The following is a 19,137-nucleotide window of genomic DNA, read 5'->3' on the forward strand; positions in this document are numbered from 1 at the left end:
TTCTAGAAGCATAGAGGTCAGTCTGTAGTACAGAAGGGTCCCTCCCTTCTCAGCTCAGGGTTCACACAATGGTATTTCAGTCTCTGAAGCTTAGTTTATAAACTGGAATGAACTTAGTTGAGCAATCATTGTTCATCAGCCAAGGTGCCCTGCACAGCACAGACTGCCTCATCTCTTCTTCTGAAGAGTCACTCGAGGGGAGGACAACACTGCTCTCAACAGCAGATGCCTGGACTCAAGTTCTCTTTCCATTCACCTACTGCCCCCATTCTCTGTCACAGTCCAATTCACAAAGCAAGCTCCAATTCAGGTGCTAGGCTCTCACACACATTCCTACAACATGAAACAACACTCATTTTGATCAGCAACCCACATATACATAAACACACTGTCCAAATACCAAAAACTAACGTTCAGCACAGTTAAATGGCTCCAAGGACTTCATTCTCAGGTCTTGTGAAGCTGGGGCTCTCGCTCCAAACATTTCAGGCTGTATTTCAATATATTGTTATGATTTTCTTTTTGATTTGATGATCTCATTTTAGAACCCCAAGTGGTCAAACTCAGTAGAGACACAGCAATATACACCAATGGTCTCTATGCCTAAGCAGAAAAACAGAAATGAGGGGCTCAGCTCAAGGTTGCATGGGTACCACAAGAGCAGGGTAGAAAAGGAAAACAGGCCCAGACTTGGCAATCTAAGTATTAATCTGGTAACAGTACCCTAACCTTTTTGTAAGTTACAAAAGACATCAAGGACTCCTGGAGTTATTTGAAACACACCCTGTGGGAAGCTGCATCTGCTAGAGTATATTCAGTCATGACAAGTTTTCTTTGGCTTTGGCTGGTTGAAATTTGGAAAATGTTGGAGCAGATCATCCCAGGAGTTTGCTGAACTATAAAATATTGGCCATGCAAGTATGAAGACCTAAGTTTAATCCCCAGAACCAACATTACAAATCCAGGCTGGGTGTTCCATGTTTGTAATCTCAGAGCTAGTCGGGCAGAGACAAGTGGATTCCCAGAAGCTTCTGGCTAGATAGTTTAGTTCAGTCATCAACCCCTGGGTCCTAGGGACAGATTCCTGTTTAAAAATGAAGGTAGATGACTCCTGAGGAAAACACTTGAGGTAGACCTCTGGCCTCCAAATGTACATCCACGTCCACATGAATGTATACCCATACGTACCTGACACAGAACACACACATTCACGAAGGAGACACACACACACACACTGGCATGGAGGTAGGAAAAATGAAATTTCTTTTATCTGGACAGATCTCTCAGGTCAAGATTGTAGGATGGTTTGTGTTAACTTAGGGCATCAAATTGGGCATGTGTTTCTTACAAACTGAGGTGGAGTGCAGTCCCCTAACACAGTCCCTCCCTATCCTATCTTGTCGTTTCTGTCTCTGTCTCTGTGACTGCCGCCACACCCGCTCCCCACATCTCCCCCTTCTTTATGTTTTTGGCAGAGAGAATGCCTGTCTTAGGTTGCCCCCTGCACCAATACCCCATCGGGAGACAAACAGCTTAGGTTTGATCCCTGTCCTAGGTTGGTGACACGCCCAGGGAATCTTACCCATAATTGACTACTTCTCTCGCATGCCAAGCCACACTTGAGAAGACTGTCCTGTCTCCACCGCTGCAAAAGCCTGTGTCATTAAGGCTTGAGTTCTGCACTGACGAAACTGTATATGGCACATACACCAAAAGCCCAGGACGCCAATAAGAATCAGGCATGGGGCAAGTCCGGCAAGTCCAGCCCATTCTTTCAGCCATGAGGCAACAGCGGTAATCTAATTGGCCAGTCCTCCAGCTAAGGACATGCTCTGTGTCGGCTTGAATCATCCTTTGTGGTGTGCTGCTATGGTTCTGGTCCACTGCCTTGCCGCCTGTAAGTCTGGAGCTTCAGCTGTTAGGAACCAGAGGCTGGTTAGCTTTGAGGCTGTGGAGGGCTCTTCGTGCTGCAGCAGACTTTGCAATCCAGTAGCTCTGGCTGACACCTTTAAACTTCCCCTTTCCCACCACTTCCACGGTGACCGTCCACTCGAGTGGAGTTGATATGAACGATGGATTGTCTCAATTCCTGAACTAGTCCATCAAAGTGTTGAGACCAAATCCCTGTAAGATACTGAGATATATTATGGGATATCTGAGCAGCACGACTGACATTCACAAATGGTATGGAGGTGACACACAGTCCTGATTATTTCCACTCACAACCCAATTGCATTAACTCCATCATAATATCTGCTTGTTCCTGGAGGAAATTGACCCTTTGATACAGCAGCAAAATTCCCGCTTTCAACTGACTATTAATATTACCCTGAACATCTAAAGCTTCTGCAACACCTGCGGATAAATTACTTACAGCTGTGGATAAATTACTTACGGCTGCCACAGTCTGTACTACAGAGGTAAGGGAAATGGCCGCAGCAATGGTTGCGGTGGCAGAAACTGCTATAGCAGTAACAATGGCTGCAGTAATGCCAAAATCTCTCCAGATTTCCGGGTGTAATCTACGTCCCTCTGCCCCGCCCGGAGCATACGGGGGTGGATGAGGCAGCCCCGGAGCCTATGGTTCTACCTTTAGTTTCACTTTCTCTAAGCTGTTGGCGATGCTTTCCAGGTCCTTCTCCGACATTTCCCCCTCGCTAGAATTTCCTTTGATCTCTAATTTTTGAGAACGTTCCTTCCTAACCTGATTTCCCTTTTGGAGCTCTGCACCGCACCTTTCCTCATCCCCTATGCAATTCTTCACTAATTTCCACACTGGCACCACTCCTTTTGGTAAAACCCCCTGCTCCTTGGCAAACCTCAAATCTTTCCCTAATTTCTTCCAACTGGGCATTGTAAGATGTCCTGTCACCGGAAACCTTGGAGCAACCTGGTCCACTGCTTTTAAAAAATTCTCTACTATTTCTTTCTTTAGCCCGATTCCTTTCGCTTTTAACAAATCCTTGAGGGCTTGGCAAACTGTCTGAGCTGATGTTGAGTTCCCCATTGTGCTTGGTGCGACTTGTCCCAAAACTGGGAACCTTATAGTCTCAATCCAAGAGCTTTTCGACTTGTCCCAAAACCGGGAACCTTATAGTCTCAATCCGAGAGCTTTTCTCGTCCCACTTACCTGGGAACTTACTGGCTAGCTGCCCTTAAAGTGATGAGTTCTGAACCCAGGAGGAGGATCCCTGTAAGGGCCACCACTTGTCGCTCTGTCTCTGTCCCGCAGAAAGGAGTGACACCATGACGTTCTTCTCAAAGCGGTTTATTCAGGAACCTTACAACATGCAAACAGGAATCTTTCTATTCTTTTCTTCTCTCCCTCCCCAGCCCCCGAGCATACTCCCTTATATCCTCCCTCAACTCCGCCTCCTCCGTCCAGACTGCGTAATCTCAGTTCATAGGTCCACGTCACATGGCCTGATCTTGCGTCATGGTGCCCCTGCGCGGCTCTCACAATGGCTGTGGCTAGTTTCAGGTGTATGAGGAAGTCAGGTGCTAGTCATGAGACTTAGCTGCAGTCCCGGGCGCCATCTTGGGACCGCTGCCACAGCCGCTCCCCACACTATCTGCAGGAGGAGCACTTACAGAAGAGTTATTTGAACAACTGGCTTAGCACACACTTTCTTAAGATCCCAGGTGAGACTCTTGCACAAGCAGATAGACACAAAAACAATGAGCCTGGAGATGAAGTCCCCCCCGCCCCGCACTTCCCCACCGTTGTCACTTTGTGGGATTCCTAGAATATTGCTCACTGCTGAGAGAACCAGAGGGTTACCCAAAAGCCCTTGTCCAGGAAGGCATCAGTGCCTTGGAAACATCTTTATTTGTTAGGAAGACATTGATCCCAATATTTGTTCACATTCTCCTATTCTTTCCTCTTCCTTCCTCTTCTCTCTCTCCCTCTTTTTTCCTCTTTTTCTCCCTCCCTTTTCTTTAAAAGTCCCATTATTTTGCTCCTGTTCACCTTGTCCAACCCGAGTATGATAGGTTTTGTTTCATACTATTATATTTTATTTTGTGTTATGTTTATCATTATTCCTTAGAAGCTACTTTGTATTCTAATAAGAGACAGAAAGAGAACAGCTATGTATGGGAGGGGCAGGAAAGAACTGGGAGGGATATTGAAAGGAAAACCTTGAGGACATTTTATAAAGATGACCTATTTTCAATAAAAGGAAAAATGTAAAATAAAGTTAAATTAATAGAAAGAAGAAAGAAAAAAGAAAATCCGATCTCTGATAGACTGTGTCCCAGGGAGACTACTCAGTTCCTCTACTTAGCTTGTTCCCATGAGGTCTTTCTACACCTCAAGTTTGCTTCTCAGGAAAAGCCAAGGCTGTTCCAGGTGGCCCGGAATCAAAACCAAGCTCGGAGACATGTTTCAACTTCTTCTGCAGATAATTAAGTGCTCTGGACTCTTCTTGAAGGATGTCTGACAGCATCCCAAAGAACAATCAAGGGAGAGCAGGAGGAATCTTTATAAGACCCCCTGGCTAGTTATTCCTCTCTTACAGGAAGTGAATAGAACATTTGTATTTATTTGTAAAAATAGCCTATTTTGTATGCTCAACCTGATGACCGAGAAAGGTTAGTGTCAGTTGTTAGAGAAGGGAAGTGAAAGAGAGTGTGTAAATTGGGCAGAAGAAAGAAGCTTCAAAAAAGGTATTTTTTTAAGAAATGGAAACTGAGTCTGACTACATCTGATATGGATCCAGCTTATTATATTATATACAAATTAACAAAGCATTAGAAGACAATAATGTATGACTATTTAAGAATATGTCCTACACACATTTACACACACACACACACACACACACACACACACACTTGTGTTTGGTCAGCCTCTCTCTCTCTTTTGGAGTTCAGATAACTTACTTTCCCTAGAGGAGACCATATATGCACTTTTAAAGAGGATCAATTCCCCCTATGCTCCCATAAACTCTCATCGAAGTAATAATATTTAGTTCCTGTCATAGTACAAGCTTGGAAGCATGTGTTCAATTATTTAAACATTGTTTCACTCTCTCTGTTGAGAAAACAGTCTCCACAATGATGGGGACAGTCACTCTATTCCTGTTGCCATGGAGATCTTTGTGCCTTGTATTGTGCCTGACATTCCAAGCATCTAGGTTCAGTGAATGAAGAGCTAAAATACATGGATGAATGCTTTCATTTCGCCTGATTTCTGAGCACCTTCTGGCTGATAATGGCAATAATACCTTAGGAAAAAGGGTTCAGGTGTAAGTCATAATATCTCTCTCTCTCTCTCTCTCTCTCTCTCTCTCTCTCTCTCTCTCTCCCTCTCTCCCCTCCTCCTCCCTCCCTTCTTCCCTCTCTCCTTCCCTTTCAGTCCTCTCCTCCCCTCCCCCTCTCTTTCCTTCCCTTCCCTAAGTGACTTCTTTTTAACATTGTTAGTGCTACATAAGGCTAAAAGTTCCATATTCTGAGTGATTATCAATCAATAAAGTTAGCAACTCTAGTGACCTCAACTGAACAAATTCTTTAAAACCCTCAGGTCAATGGTTCTTTAGAGATAAAGATTAAAATGGATTTTTATTAGAAGAGATGCTGAGTCATTACTTTGAAAACTAGCCAATGTAAGGGCTACCCATCTCTGGACCTGAGTGTTATAGACATGGTTTACCTCTGATGAGAGGAAGTTTTACTTTGTGGAAATGTTCCAACAAGTGTACTAGGACACAATATTTCTGACTACCACTTTGAAATTTAATCAACTATCTTGCGGTTGTGGAGTATTTTTTTCTACCAAACTCACTCAAATATAACAATATTTTAGTCTTAGAGCCATGGTATAAGATAAGAGGGTTTTGCTCCCCTTTCCTTGGGTTTTTTGCTTATTTGTTTCTTGGGTGTTTGTTTGTTTAGTTTTTTTTGTTTTGTTTTTGATGGTTTATGAGAATAGGAATGTGCAAGCCATGTCAAACCAAGTTTGTTTGTTTGTTTGTTTGTTTTTGTTTTTGACTTTGTTTTTCCAGAATTCTCTGTCCTAAGTCAGAGAAAGATGAAATTCAGAAATGGCTCTCAGGTATTGAGAGCACTTAGTCTCTTCCTGTGCCCACCCTCTTGTGGCAGTCTCAAACCTAGCATGAATGTTGAGAAACGAGATTCCTCAGAGGTAGAGATTGTTGGATAGGAAAACCTTCCAGTACTTTTTGCTCTTCTAGAGCTCTGCTCATGGACATATACCTATGACAATCCAGCCACAGCTGAGGACGTGGCAAGTGCTTCTCAAGCTAAAGGAGCAACGGTCTCTAGGAGTGGCAAGCATGCTCAGATGATTCCTGTTTGCAAGAATTGTTCTCCCTTTCCCTCTCCCTCTCCTTCTCCCTCTCCTCCTACCCTCCTCTCCTTCATGGCTGGATAAGGAATCAGACACAACAAATATGGAAATGTGAAGCAAAAGGGAATAAATACAACTGTCATCCCGGAAGGACAATAAAAATGGAGAATGCTTGGAAATCCGAGGTAACTGGGGATGTGCTGGGTAAAGGAGAGACTATAAACTCATGACTTCTGGGACCTGACCTCAAGTTGATAATACACAGATCTGAACAACACTGATTATCAACCCCACCCCCCCACCCAAACCAGGTTCTTTGGTGGCTGCTGGCTACTAAGCAGGATCCTGGTAGTTATGATAAAAGCCCTTGAAACTACAATCCCTAGACACCACTGGAAACTTTTGATTGAACCTCATCAGGTTACTTGCCTGCTAATCATAATGATTGTCATTCTCCCTACGAGTATATAAGACTCAGAGTCTTATGATATAACATTAAAATCTCCATACCCTACATTAACATTATTCGGTGTATAAAGAATGAGAAATCTCTCCTTGACTCATGTCTCTTTCTCAAAATCAATCCTACTACATAAATGTGACCAGTTGATGTTTCTGGCAAGTTCACAAGCAATTTGGTGGAACCAAGTATGCTAAAACCATTAGACAGCCATAGGTTATATAAATGCATAAACCTAAATCTATCCCCCACTTGTTAAAATTAATTAGTACCGCATTTATATCAAAGGTATAAAACTTGTAGGGGAGAGTATAGAATAAAATAGGACAAATCATGTGGTTCAGTGAGTAAAGGGCTGTCTTCAAGCCTGATAACCTGTGCCTGTCCTCCGGACCCACATCATAGAAGATCTGTTGCCCAGGAGTGGCCCTTTGACCATCACAGGAACACTGTGGCACATGCATATACATATGCATAAGTGCTCTCCCCACCTCACCTCTCTCCCTCTCCCTCCCTCCCCCACCGCCCCACACACATAATTAAATGAATGAAATAAAGGAAAGTTATTCATAAATCTAATTAAAAGAAAATAATTGTAGTCTAGATTTAGGCAACATACATGTCAAAAGGACAAAACTTATAAAGAACTTGCCAAAATTAACAGCAAGAAAAATTCTATTTGATGCTGAAAACCAGGGGTAGGGATACAGTTCAGTGTTAGAATGCTTACCTAGCATGCAACCTTGGGCTTAATTCCCAGCACTGTGATGATGATGACAATAGTGGTGGTGGTGATAATGATGATGACGACGATGACGACGACGATGATAACAATGGTGATGGTAATGGTGATGATGATGATGATGATGATGGCGATATAAACATCATCATGATAATGACAGACCTGAACAGCTACTTCGTCAAAGAGAGTATACAGAGGACAAATAAATACGAACATGTGTGCCAAATCACCACCTTTGCAAAGATTGAATTAAGACCACAGTGAGATCTGATGGATTAACTAAATTTAGCATCTTAATTCCAATCGTTGGTGTTCTCATTTTTACATTGTAGCGATGTAAAATGTTATGGTCATTCTATGAAACCTTGTGACAGTTTCTTCTAATATTATACATTACTTACAATGTGCCTCACAAATGACACTTTTATATTTTTAATGTAGAGGAATAAAAATTTATGTTCAACAAACATTTGCAGAAGACTACTGTTGGTGGCTGCAAACTGAAGAGTACTCAAATAAACCTAGCAAGGGAGTGTATAAACAGATTGTAAGACATCCACGGGGCAGAAATTCAACCAGAAAATAAAAGGAAATGACTACTCATCTTCATAACACCATGGATGATTACAAAAGCACTGTGCTAAATGAAAAGTCCTGAACTCATCGACTGAAAAGGCACAACCATGGTGATAGTAGGGCAAAGGCCAGAGGCTGGATGAATTAAAGATTGTTAGAGAGGGTGGCTATGGAAATATAGTCAAAGAGGGAGTCTCTGGCCATGATAGTACTTTTAAGATTTTTAATATTCTTTCTTTATTTTGTGCGTTTGGTGTTTTGACAATTATGTGACGGGAGGTGTTTCTTTTCTGGTCCAATCTATTTGGAGTTCTGTAGGCTTCTTGTATGCCTATGGGTATCTCTTTTTTTAGGTTAGGGAAGTTTTCTTCTATGATTTTGTTGAAGATATTTACTGGTCCTTTGAGCTGGGAGTCTTCACTCTCTTCTATACCTATTATCCTTAGGTTTGATCTTCTCATTGAGTCCTGGATTTCCTGTATGTTTTGGACCAGTAGCTTTTTCCGCTTTACATTATCTTTGACAGTTGAGTCAATGATTTCTATGGAATCTTCTGCTCCTGAGATTCTCTCTTCCATCTCTTGTATTCTGTTGGTGAAGCTTGTATCTACAGCTCCTTGTCTCTTCTTTTGGTTTTCTATATCCAGGGTTGTTTCCATGTGTTCTTTCTTGATTGCTTCTATTTCCATTTTTAATTCCTTCAACTGTTTGATTGTGTTTTCCTGGAATTCTTTCAGGGATTTTTGTGTCTCCTCTCTATGGGCTTCTACTTGTTTATTTATGTTTTCCTGGAATTCTTTCAGGGATTTTTGTGTCTCCTCTCTATGGGCTTCTACTTGTTTATTTATGTTTTCCTGGAATTCTTTCAGGGATTTTTGCGATTCTTTCAGGCATTTTTGCGATTCCTCTCTGTAGGCTTCTACTTGTTCTCTAAGGGAGCTCTTCATGTCTTTCTTGAAGTCCTCCAGCATCATGATCAAATATGATTTTGAAAATAGATGTTGCTTTTCTGGTGTGTTTGGATATTCCATGTTTGTTTTGATGGGAGAATTGGGCTCCGATGGTGCCATGTAGTCTTGGTTTCTGTTGCTTGGGTTCCTGCGCTTGCCTCTCGCCATCAGATTATCTCTAGTGTTACTTATTCTGCTATTTCTGACAGTGGCTAGACTGTCCTATAAGCCTGTGTGTCAGGAGTGCTGTAGACCTGTTTTCCTCTCTTTCAGTCAGTTATGGGGACAGAGTGTTCTGCTTTCGGGCGTGTAGTTTTTCCTCTCTACAGGTCTTCAGCTGTTCCTGTGGGCCTGTGTCTTGAGTTCACCAGGCAGCTTTCTTGCAGCAGAAAATTTGGTCTTACCTGTGGTCCTGAGGCTCAAGTTCGCTCGTGGGGTGCTGCCCACGGGCTCTCTGCAGCGGCAGCAACCAGGAAGACCTGTGCCGCCCCTTCCGGGAGCTTCAGTGCACCAGGGTTCCAGATGGTCTTTGGCTTTTTCCTCTGGCGTCCGAGATGTGTGTGCAGGGAGCAGTCTCTTCTGGTTTCCCAGGCTTGTCTGCCTCTCTAAAGGTTTAGCTCTCCCTCCCACGGGATTTGGGTGCAGAGAACTGTTTATCCGGTCTGTTTCTTTCAGGTTCCGGCGGTGTCTCAGGCAGGGGTCCTGCCGCTCCTGGGCCCTCCCCCACGGGAGCCCAGAGGCCTTATACAGTTTCCTCTTGGGCCAGGGATGTGGGCAGGGGTGAGCAGAGTTGGTGGTCTCTTCCGCTCTGCAGCCTCAGGAGTGCCCACCTGACCAGGCGGTTGGGTCTCTCTCTCACCGGGTCTGGGAGCAGAGAGCTGCTGCGGGCCGGGATCCGAGGATGTGGGACTTCCGGTAAACACAGAATGTGCCCGGTCCTAGAGAAATTCTGCTTCCGTGTGTCCCAAGCTCACCAGGCAGCTTTCTTGCAGCAGAAAATTTGGTCTTACCTGTGGTCCCGAGGCTCAGGTTCGCTCGTGGGGTGCTGCCCACGGGCTCTCTGCAGCGGCAGCCTACTTTTAAGATTTTAATTGTGGCAGTGGCTAAAATAGAGTATCATAGATATGCATAAAATTTTTTTACTTTTTTGTGCAGAAGTCTAAAAGAGTAAGAAAATAGTGATCTCCATAAGATTTCTTCAGGACTTAGGAACACCTAGACTTATTAAACAGTAAATATAACCCACAAGTCATATTCCTAAGCTCACTCCTACTCTGATACACAGTCTTCCTAGTCCTCCACATGCTCACAACATGTGTTTTGTTTAAATTTCCCTTTCCATGGAGAATCAGAAATGTAAGAGAGGAACTCTTTTTTTGGTTTTTACCAATGTTTAAAAAAATCAGTGTCAGTTCCTTTATAAGATCATCCTAAAGACAATGTAAAGTTGATGATGGAGTATTGATAGGGACAAAACATATGTCCATGTATGTTATACTGACTAAGAAAAAAGTCTTTCCAGACTGTAAATGGTAGCAGTTGGAAGCATGAACTTACATGAAAGGCTAGCCATACACTGTGTGTATTAATATTGTCAACTTGACAGGATCAAGAACCACCTAAGGGACAAATTTTTATATATGCCTGGGACACATTATCTTGATTAGCTTAACTGAGGTAGGAAGAACCATTTTAGTTTTAGTAGCACTATCCTATTGTCTGAGGTCCAACACTGAATAGAAAAGAGAAAGCCAGCAGTATAAAAATTCTCATACTATCTATCTATCTATCTATCTATCTATCTATCTATCTACCTACCTACCTATCTACCTACCTATCCATTTATCGATCAATCATTTGTCTATGTTCTATTATTTATCTATCATTATCTATTTATCTATCTACCTATCTATCAATCTATTATTTATCTATGTATGATCTATTATTTATATATAATTTAACTACTATCTATCTTTCTAAACTATGTTTCATTCTTTTCTCATGCTGTAAAATAACCAAGGAAGCCATGTGTCTAGGCTCACAAAGAGAAGATGAAGCCCCTATGTACACCCCTGTGAGTGAAACTGGAGGCCACCTTCTTATTTACATCCCAAGCATTGCCTCCAGAGAGACTGAGGCAGGATTGTTTAGATGCTCACCTCCTGTATTCCTGGCCCCCAGACACTATGATGATATTAAAAAATGTTAGTTATTCCTGGTGGGGAAGGGTATTTGAACATGTCCTCCATGTCTGCATACATGGAGGCAAGAGGATGATACCACTTATCCTATTCTATGACTCTCCAAATTGTTCTTTGAAAAATGGCCGCTCAGTGAATGGGAAAGCAGTAAGCCCTTCTGTCTCCTGTCCCCCAGTCCAGTGTCGGGGTTACAGTCAGCACACCCCTTTGTAACATGGGTTCACGTGAATTGAACTCAAGTCTTCATGCTTATACAGCAAGTTCTCCTACCTTCTGAGCCATATTCTCAGCCTCCCACAATGTTGTTTATTTTAAGCTGAGTTTTGAGAAAACTTGTTACACATCCTTAGATCACTCATAGGGGAATCATGTTAAATTGTCCTTTGGTATAAAATGAAGTTAAACGGGAAAAGAGAAAGGGGCTGAGATCATGATTCACTTTAACACATTTACCAAGCCAAGAAATGTTCAAGTTATTTGAATTTATGCCCCTGGTGGCTGACAATTTATACAAAGATCCAGAGCATTCCCTAAAAGGGATTTAGAAAAAACTAATCATCTTCTCACATTGACATTCTCAAGCTGATGTAAGGGAATATTGGGGAAGTGACATTGAATATCTCCACAACCTCTTACCAGGGATACTCAGGCTTCTACTTTGTTAATGACTTTAAATAGAATGCATCCTATGGCTTCTTTGAGAACAGAACCAAGGGGAGGGCATTGCATGAGGAGGATATTGGCAATGGGTACAGTTTGTTCTTTTAATTAGCAAACACCGCACTCATGTCTAAGTCACAAAGAACAAACAAAAGCAAACACCTAGCCCCAAGATTAAAGCTGTGGCTGTGTGCAGAGCCTCCTTTCCATTCAGCATATCCTATGAGGCAGGTTCATGAGAAGTTACTCTGGGAGAAGAGTATTTGATGTTCACATCTTCCAACACTGAAGAGAGGAAATGTGCCCAGCAACTCACAAATTGGGGAACACTTGACAGAAAAATATGCTTGGGCAGCATTGCTTGTTGCTTTCCTCAAGAGGAAAATTGAAAACAGGATCACCAGGGTCAGGCAGTTATTACTGGAACCTGGCTCTTACAGAACGTAATACATACCATTTCCCCCAACTAAATTGCATTTCTTTGTCCAAGTCACTCAATGGGGCCCGGGATAAGGTGTTTTTCAGATGTAGATAACCACCTAGGTTTCCAAAGGCACATCCATTTAAAAGTAGGGCCCAGAAGAACACCAATGGTGACAGAAAAATGATATTTTTCAGTAACCTCAGCATCACAGAGAATAGTTCCACAAGAAAAAGTTGACAGAAAAGGAAAAACTTTATTATTAAACATAGAGTGCTGTTCAGCAAAATCTGTTGCAGTTGTGACTCTCAAAACAAGGCCTTTCGGAGTCTTGTTTGAACTAGGTCTTAAGCAAGCCCAAGGCAGCCTACAGATCAAGGTATGTTGCTGATAATTTGAGTTCCAATAAGAAAACAATTAAACATCATATAAATAGCAATTATTAAGACATATGAGGTGAGGTATATAACAGAGACCTACACGAAGAGTCAAAATGGTGTCTTCTGTCTATAATCTAAGAACTCAGGAGTCTGAGATAGGAGAACTAGTATAATTTTGAGGCCAGCCTAGGCTACAGAGTGATTATCTTGAGTCAAGAAAGAAAGAGAAAAGGGAAAGAAAGAAGGAAAGAAGGCAGCTAGGCAGATTCCATCGAACCATAATTTACTATGAATTTTTAAGCTTAACAAGTAGTTGAATAGGGTTTCTCGAATCAGCTAATTATAAAACTCTGGGTCTAATAATTGGATCACATCAGCTTTAAATGAAATATCATCCAGATGCTCTCACTGACTAAACAAACAAACAAACAGCATAGGTCATCTCAATGGAAGTAGCCAACTGCTAAAAAGGGAAGCTGAGTCTAGACTTTGCAATATGGTGTGGCACTATCATTTTGAAATCTTGGAGAAAAGAAAATTGTTCGATGTCAATGCCTGACCCAAATAACATTCCTCATGCAAGTCTCTAGGGTAACAATGGAGAATCAAAAGAGGATCTCTCATATACATTCATGGTAATTATAAATTTCAAGAGCTAAGAAAGGATACATATGTGGCCCAGGGGAAAATGAGCTGGGTAACTCACTTTATTTCAAGAAGACACCCAGAATTTTAAAACTTCAAGGAGAAAGTTTGAGAAACATAAGCTGACTTGTTAGAAATGATCATTTCACTTAATGAATCTGTTAAGCACTAATGTAAAAAAAAAAAACTTTCTCCTCAAAACATAACCAGATTATCCCTGACCTCACCCATACTGGGCAATGCCCCTTCTCATTGCCTACTGTCTGCCCACAGACCTGCTCTCCTTCTCCTGCTGGACACAAAGCCCACTTCTATTTTCTAGCAGTATTGTCTGAAATGCTATCACCCACATTGGGTTTGCAGAGTACTTTGTAACTTAAATGAAGCGCTAGGGGCCTTCAATGGGTACCAGAAACCTGTGAGATACCTAAGCCTGTAGATGACCAACTACAGTAACGTCAATTAAGTGGCACAGGGATGGGAACGTGTTTTTACTTCATCTGTATAAAATTCCCAGTAGCCAGTTCAACAAGCTAAGCTACACTACCCTTGTAGACAACACACTTGACCTTATTCTTAGAGAGTACTTCCCTATATGAACTGGAACTTGCTTTCTACACTTGCTAACAGTTGGGCTCTCTTTTCAATCCCAACACTCTAAAACAGTGGTTCTCAGCCTTCCTAATGCTACGACCTGTTAATGCAGCTCCTCATGTTGTTGTGCCACCCAACCAATCACTTATTTCATTGCTATTTCATAGCTATAATTTCGCTACTGTTATGAATCATAATATAATTATCTTATATGCATGATATCTGATATGTAACCCCAAAAGGGTTAAGACTCACAGGCTGAGAACCACTGTTCTAGAAGAAAATGCATTTCTTGTCTGTATCTTAGACTTTTGACCACTGGAAAGCTGAAGTGTGATTTCCAAAGCATTAATACTGTAGTCAATTTCTGGTCCCTCCAGACCTACTGAGTTAGAACATAAGAGACAGGCCCTTAGAATCTGCATTTCTTGAGAAAAAGCCTCCTGATCTGGATGGGATCCTTTAAACTCAGCACGTTTTAATACTCTACTGTGGTCTAGGTATTATTTTAGAACTTTATGGGTACCACAAATAGCTTCAATATAAACGTTGGGAACTTTCCAGACACTCAACCATAATTAACTATGAATAGCAAGTGTGTGTGTTGTGGTAGAAAGTATAATAGCAAACTGCCTTGGTGAGTTACCACTAGGTACCAGGCACTAGGCTAGGTACCTTTATTAATCTGCTGTCTAATCCACTCTTGGATGCATAACTTTTCATGCCTTCATTTGTTTCTCTCTCTCTTTTTTGGGGGAGTCTTTTTATATTGGATATTTTTTATTTACATTTAAAATGTTATTCTCTCTCACGGTTTCCCATCTATATGCTCTGAATCCCATCTCCCTTATTCTATAAGGGTGTTCACCCTATACAAAAACTCCCCCTCTGTGCCTCCCCACCATGACATTCCCCTACACTGGGGGGGTCAAGCCTTGGCAGGACCAAGGGCTTCTCCACCCATTGGTGCCCAACAAGGCCATCCTCTGCTACATATGCAGCTGGAGCCATGGGGTCTGTCCATGTGCATTCTTTGGGTAGTGCTTTAGTCACTGGGAGCTCTGGATGGTTGGTATTGTTGTTCTTCTAGAGTTGTAAGCCCCTTCAGCTCCTTCAATTCTTTCTCTAACTCCTCGAATGGGGACCCTGTTCTTAGTTCAATGGTTTGCTGCTAGCATTCACCTCTATATTTGTTACACTCTGAATGAGCCTCTTAGGACACAGTTATATAAGACTCCCATCAGCATGCGCTTCTTGGCTTCAGCAATATTGTTTAGCTTTAGTGGCTGCATGTATAGGGATGGATCCCAAGATGGGGCAGGCTCTGAGTGGCCATTACTTCGATCTCTGCTCCAAACTTTGTCTCCATATCTCCTCCTATGAATACTTTTGTTGCTCCTTTTAAAAAGGACTAAAAGTATGTGCACTTTGGTCATCCTTCTTCTTGAGCTTCATGTGGTTTGTGGATTGTATCTTGGGTAATTCAAGCTTTTGGGCTAATATCCACATATCAGTGAATGCATACCAAATGTGTGGGTTTTGTGTGTGTGTGTGTGTGTGTGTGTGTGTGTGTGTGTGTGTGTGTGTGTGTGTGTGTGTAATTGGGTTACCTCATTAAAGATGATATTTTCTGGTTCCATCCATTTGCCTATGAATTTCATGAAGTCATTGTCTTTGATAGCTAAATAGTACTCCACTGTGCAGATGAACCACATTTTCTATATCCATTCCTCTGTTGAAGGGCATCTGGGTCCTTTCCAGCTTCTGGCTATTATAAATAAGACTGCTATGAACATAGTGGAGCATGTGTCTTTGTTTTATGTTAGAACATCCTTTGGGTACATGCCCAGGAGTAGTATAGCTGGGTCCTCGGGTAGTACAATGTCCAATTTTCTGAGGAAACTCCAGACTGATTTCCAGACTGGTTGTACCAGTTTGCAATCCCACCAACAGTGGAAGAGTGTTCCTCTTTCTCCACACCCTTGCCAGCATCTGTTGTCACCTAAGTTTTTGATCTTAGTCATTTTGAGTGGTGTGAGGTAGAATCTCAGAGATATTTTGATTTGCATTTCCCTGATGAGTAAGGATGTTGAATATTTCTTTTTTTTTTACTAACTTGAGTATTTCTTATATACATTTCGAGTGTTGTTCCCTTTCCCAGTTTCCAGGCAAACATCCCCCTAATCCCTCCCCCTCCCCTTCTTTATGGGTTTTCCCCTCCCAATCCTCCCCCCATTGCCGCCCTCCCCCCAACAATCTAGTTCACTGGGGGTTCAGTCTTAGCAGGACCCAGGGCTTCCCCTTCCACTGGTGCTCTTACTAGGATATTCATTGCTACCTATGAGGTCAGAGTCCAGGGTCAGTCCATGTATAGTCTTTAGGTAGTGGCTTAGTCCCTGGAAGCTCTGGTTGCTTGGCATTGTTGTACATATGGGGTCTCGAGCCCCTTCAAGCTCTTCCAGTTCTTTCTCTGATTCCTTCAACAGGGGTCCTATTCTCAGTTCAGTGGTTTGCTGCTGGCATTCGCCTCTGTATTTGCTGTATTCTGGCTGTGTCTCTCAGGAGCGATCTACATCCGGCTCCTGTCGGCCTGCACTTCTTTGCTTCATCCATCTTGTCTAATTGGATGGATGTTGAATATTTCTTTAGGTATTTCTCAGCCATTTGATATTCCTCAGCTGAGAATTCTTTGTTTGGCTCTGTACCCCATTTTTAATGTAGGTATTTGACTCTCTGGAGTCTAACTTTTTTTTTATTTTAAAAATTCTATTTTTTAATTTTTTGGATTTTTTTATTTACATTTCAAATGTTATTCCCTTTCCTGATTCCTGTCCATAAGGCTCCTATCCTATCCCCCTTACCCTTCATCTATAATGGTGTTCCCCCTCCCCAAATATCCTCTCGTGGTGCCTACCTGCTCTGACATTCCCCTACACTGAGGGGTCCAGCCTTGGTAGAACTAAGGCTTCTCCTCCCATTTGTACCCAACAAGGGCATCCTCTGCTACATATACAGTTGGAGCCATGGGTCTCTCCATGTGTACTATTTGGGTAGTAGTTTAGTCCCTGGGAGCTCTGGTCTTGTTGTTCTTATGGGGTTACAAGCCCCTTCAGCTCCTTCAATTCTTTCTCTAATTCATCTGAAGGGGACGCCATTATCAGTTCAATGGTTTGCTGCTAACATTTGCATCTGTATTTTTCACACACTGGCTGAGCCTCTCATGAGAGAGCTGTATAAGGTTCCTCTCAACATGCACTTCTTGGCTTCAACAATATTGTCTAGTTTTGGTGGCTGTATGTATATAGGCTGGATCCCCAGGGGCAGGCTCTGAGTGGCCATTACTTCAGTCTCTGCTCCAAGAGACTGTCTCAACAAATAATTTTCTTCCCCTTTTAAGAAGGACTGAAGGATCCACATCTTGGTCATCCTTCTTCTTGAGCTTCATGTGGTCTGTAGATTGTATCTTGGGCAATTCGAGCTTTTAGGCTAATATCCATATATCAGTGACTGCACACCATGTGTATTTTATTGTGATTGGGTTACCTCACTCAGGATGTTACTTTCTAATTCCATCCATTTGCCAATGAATTTTATGAAGTCATTGTTTTTGATAGCTGAATAGTACTCTATTGTGTAGATGTACCACATTTCCTGTATCCATTCCTCTGTTGAAGGACATCTGGGTTCTATCCACCTTCAGGCTATTATAAATAAGGCTGCTATGAACATAGTGGAGCATGTGTCTTTGTTGTATGTTAGAGCATCCTTTGGGTATATGTCCAGGAGTGGTAGAGCTGGGTCCTCAGGTAGTATAATGTCCATTTTTCTGAGGAAACTCCAGACTGATTTCCAGACTGGTTGTACCAGTTTGCAATTCCACCAACAATGGAGGAGTGTTCCTCTTTCTCCACATCCTCGCCAGCATCTGTTTTCACCTGAGTATTTGATCTTAGTCATTCTGACTGGTGTGAGGTAAAATCTCAGGGTTGTTTTGATATGCATTTTCCTGATGAGTAAGGATGTTGAATATTTCCTTAGGTGTTTCTCAGCCATTCAGCATTCCTCAGCTGTGAATTCTTTGTTTAGCTCTGTATCCCATTTTTAATAGGGCTATTTGGCTCTCTGAAGTCTAACTTCTTGAATTATTTGTATATGTTGGATATTAGCCCCCTATAGGATGTAGGATTGGTAAAGATCTTTTCCCAATCTGTTGGTTGCCGTTTTGTCCTAACCACAGTGTCCTTTGTCTTACAGAAGCTTTGCAGTTTTATGAGGTCCCATTTGTCTATTCTTGATCTTAGAGCATAAACCACTAATGTTTTGTTCAGGAAATTTTTCCAGTGCCCATGTGGTCCAGGCTCTTCCCCACTTTTCCTTCTATTAGCTTGAGTATATCTGGTTATATGTAGAGGTCATAGATCCACTTGGACTTAAGTCTTGTACAGGACGACAAGAATGGATCAATTTGTATTCTTCTGCATGCTGACCTCCAGTTGAACCAGCACCATTTGTTTACAATGCTATCTTTTTTCCCACTGGATGGTTTTAGCTCCTTCCTAAAAGATCAAGTGACCATAGGTGGGTTCATTTCTGTGGGTCTTCAGTTCTATTCCACTGATCTACCTGCCTGTCTCTATACCAATATCATACAGTTTTTATCACTATTGCTCTGTAATAGTGTAATATTGATCTCATCTTGAGATCAAAGATGGTGATTCCCCCAGTTCTTTCATTGTTGAGGCTACTTTTTCTTGCTATTTTTGGTTTTTTGTTTTTCCAAATGAATTTGCAAATTGCTTTTTCTACCTCTACAAAGAAGTGAGTTGGAATTTTGTTGGGGATTGCATTGAATGTGTAGTTTGCCTTTGGCAAAATGGCCATTTTTACTATATTAATCCTGCCAATCCATGAACATGGGAGGTCTTTCCATGCTCTGAGATCTTCAATGTCTTTCTTCAGAGACTTGAAATTCTGGTCATACATATCTTTCAGCTGCTTGTTTAGAGTCACGCTGAGGTATTCTATGTTGTTTATGACTATTGTGAAGGGTGTTATGTCCCTAAGTTTTTTCTCAACCTGTTTATCCTTTGAGTAGTGAAAAGCTGCTGATTTGTATAAGTTAATTTTATACCCAGCTCCATTGCTGAATTCGTTTATCAGGCTTAATAGTTCTCTGGTGTATCTTTTGCGGTCACTTA

At 41.9% G+C, this 19,137-nt stretch overlaps 2 long non-coding RNA genes across 2 annotated transcripts in view; both read left to right on the forward strand.

Annotated features, from left to right (window-relative positions):
- Window positions 1-3,506: 3,506 nt before the first annotated feature.
- LOC120097127 (uncharacterized) overlaps window positions 3,507-19,137 on the forward strand; it is a 29,871-nt gene continuing 14,240 nt past the window's right edge. Inside the window, exon 1 of the long non-coding RNA XR_005494381.2 lies at window positions 3,507-3,642. This is a non-coding gene — a long non-coding RNA (uncharacterized LOC120097127). The remainder of the gene's footprint in view (window positions 3,643-19,137) is intronic.
- On the forward strand, window positions 5,019-6,472 carry LOC134482183 (uncharacterized). Its single transcript, XR_010058252.1, has 2 exons — window positions 5,019-5,249; window positions 6,195-6,472. It is a non-coding gene; the product is annotated as an uncharacterized LOC134482183 (long non-coding RNA).

Source organism: Rattus norvegicus, chromosome 15, assembly GCF_036323735.1.
Source record: "Rattus norvegicus strain BN/NHsdMcwi chromosome 15, GRCr8, whole genome shotgun sequence".
NCBI lineage: Eukaryota > Metazoa > Chordata > Mammalia > Rodentia > Muridae > Rattus > Rattus norvegicus.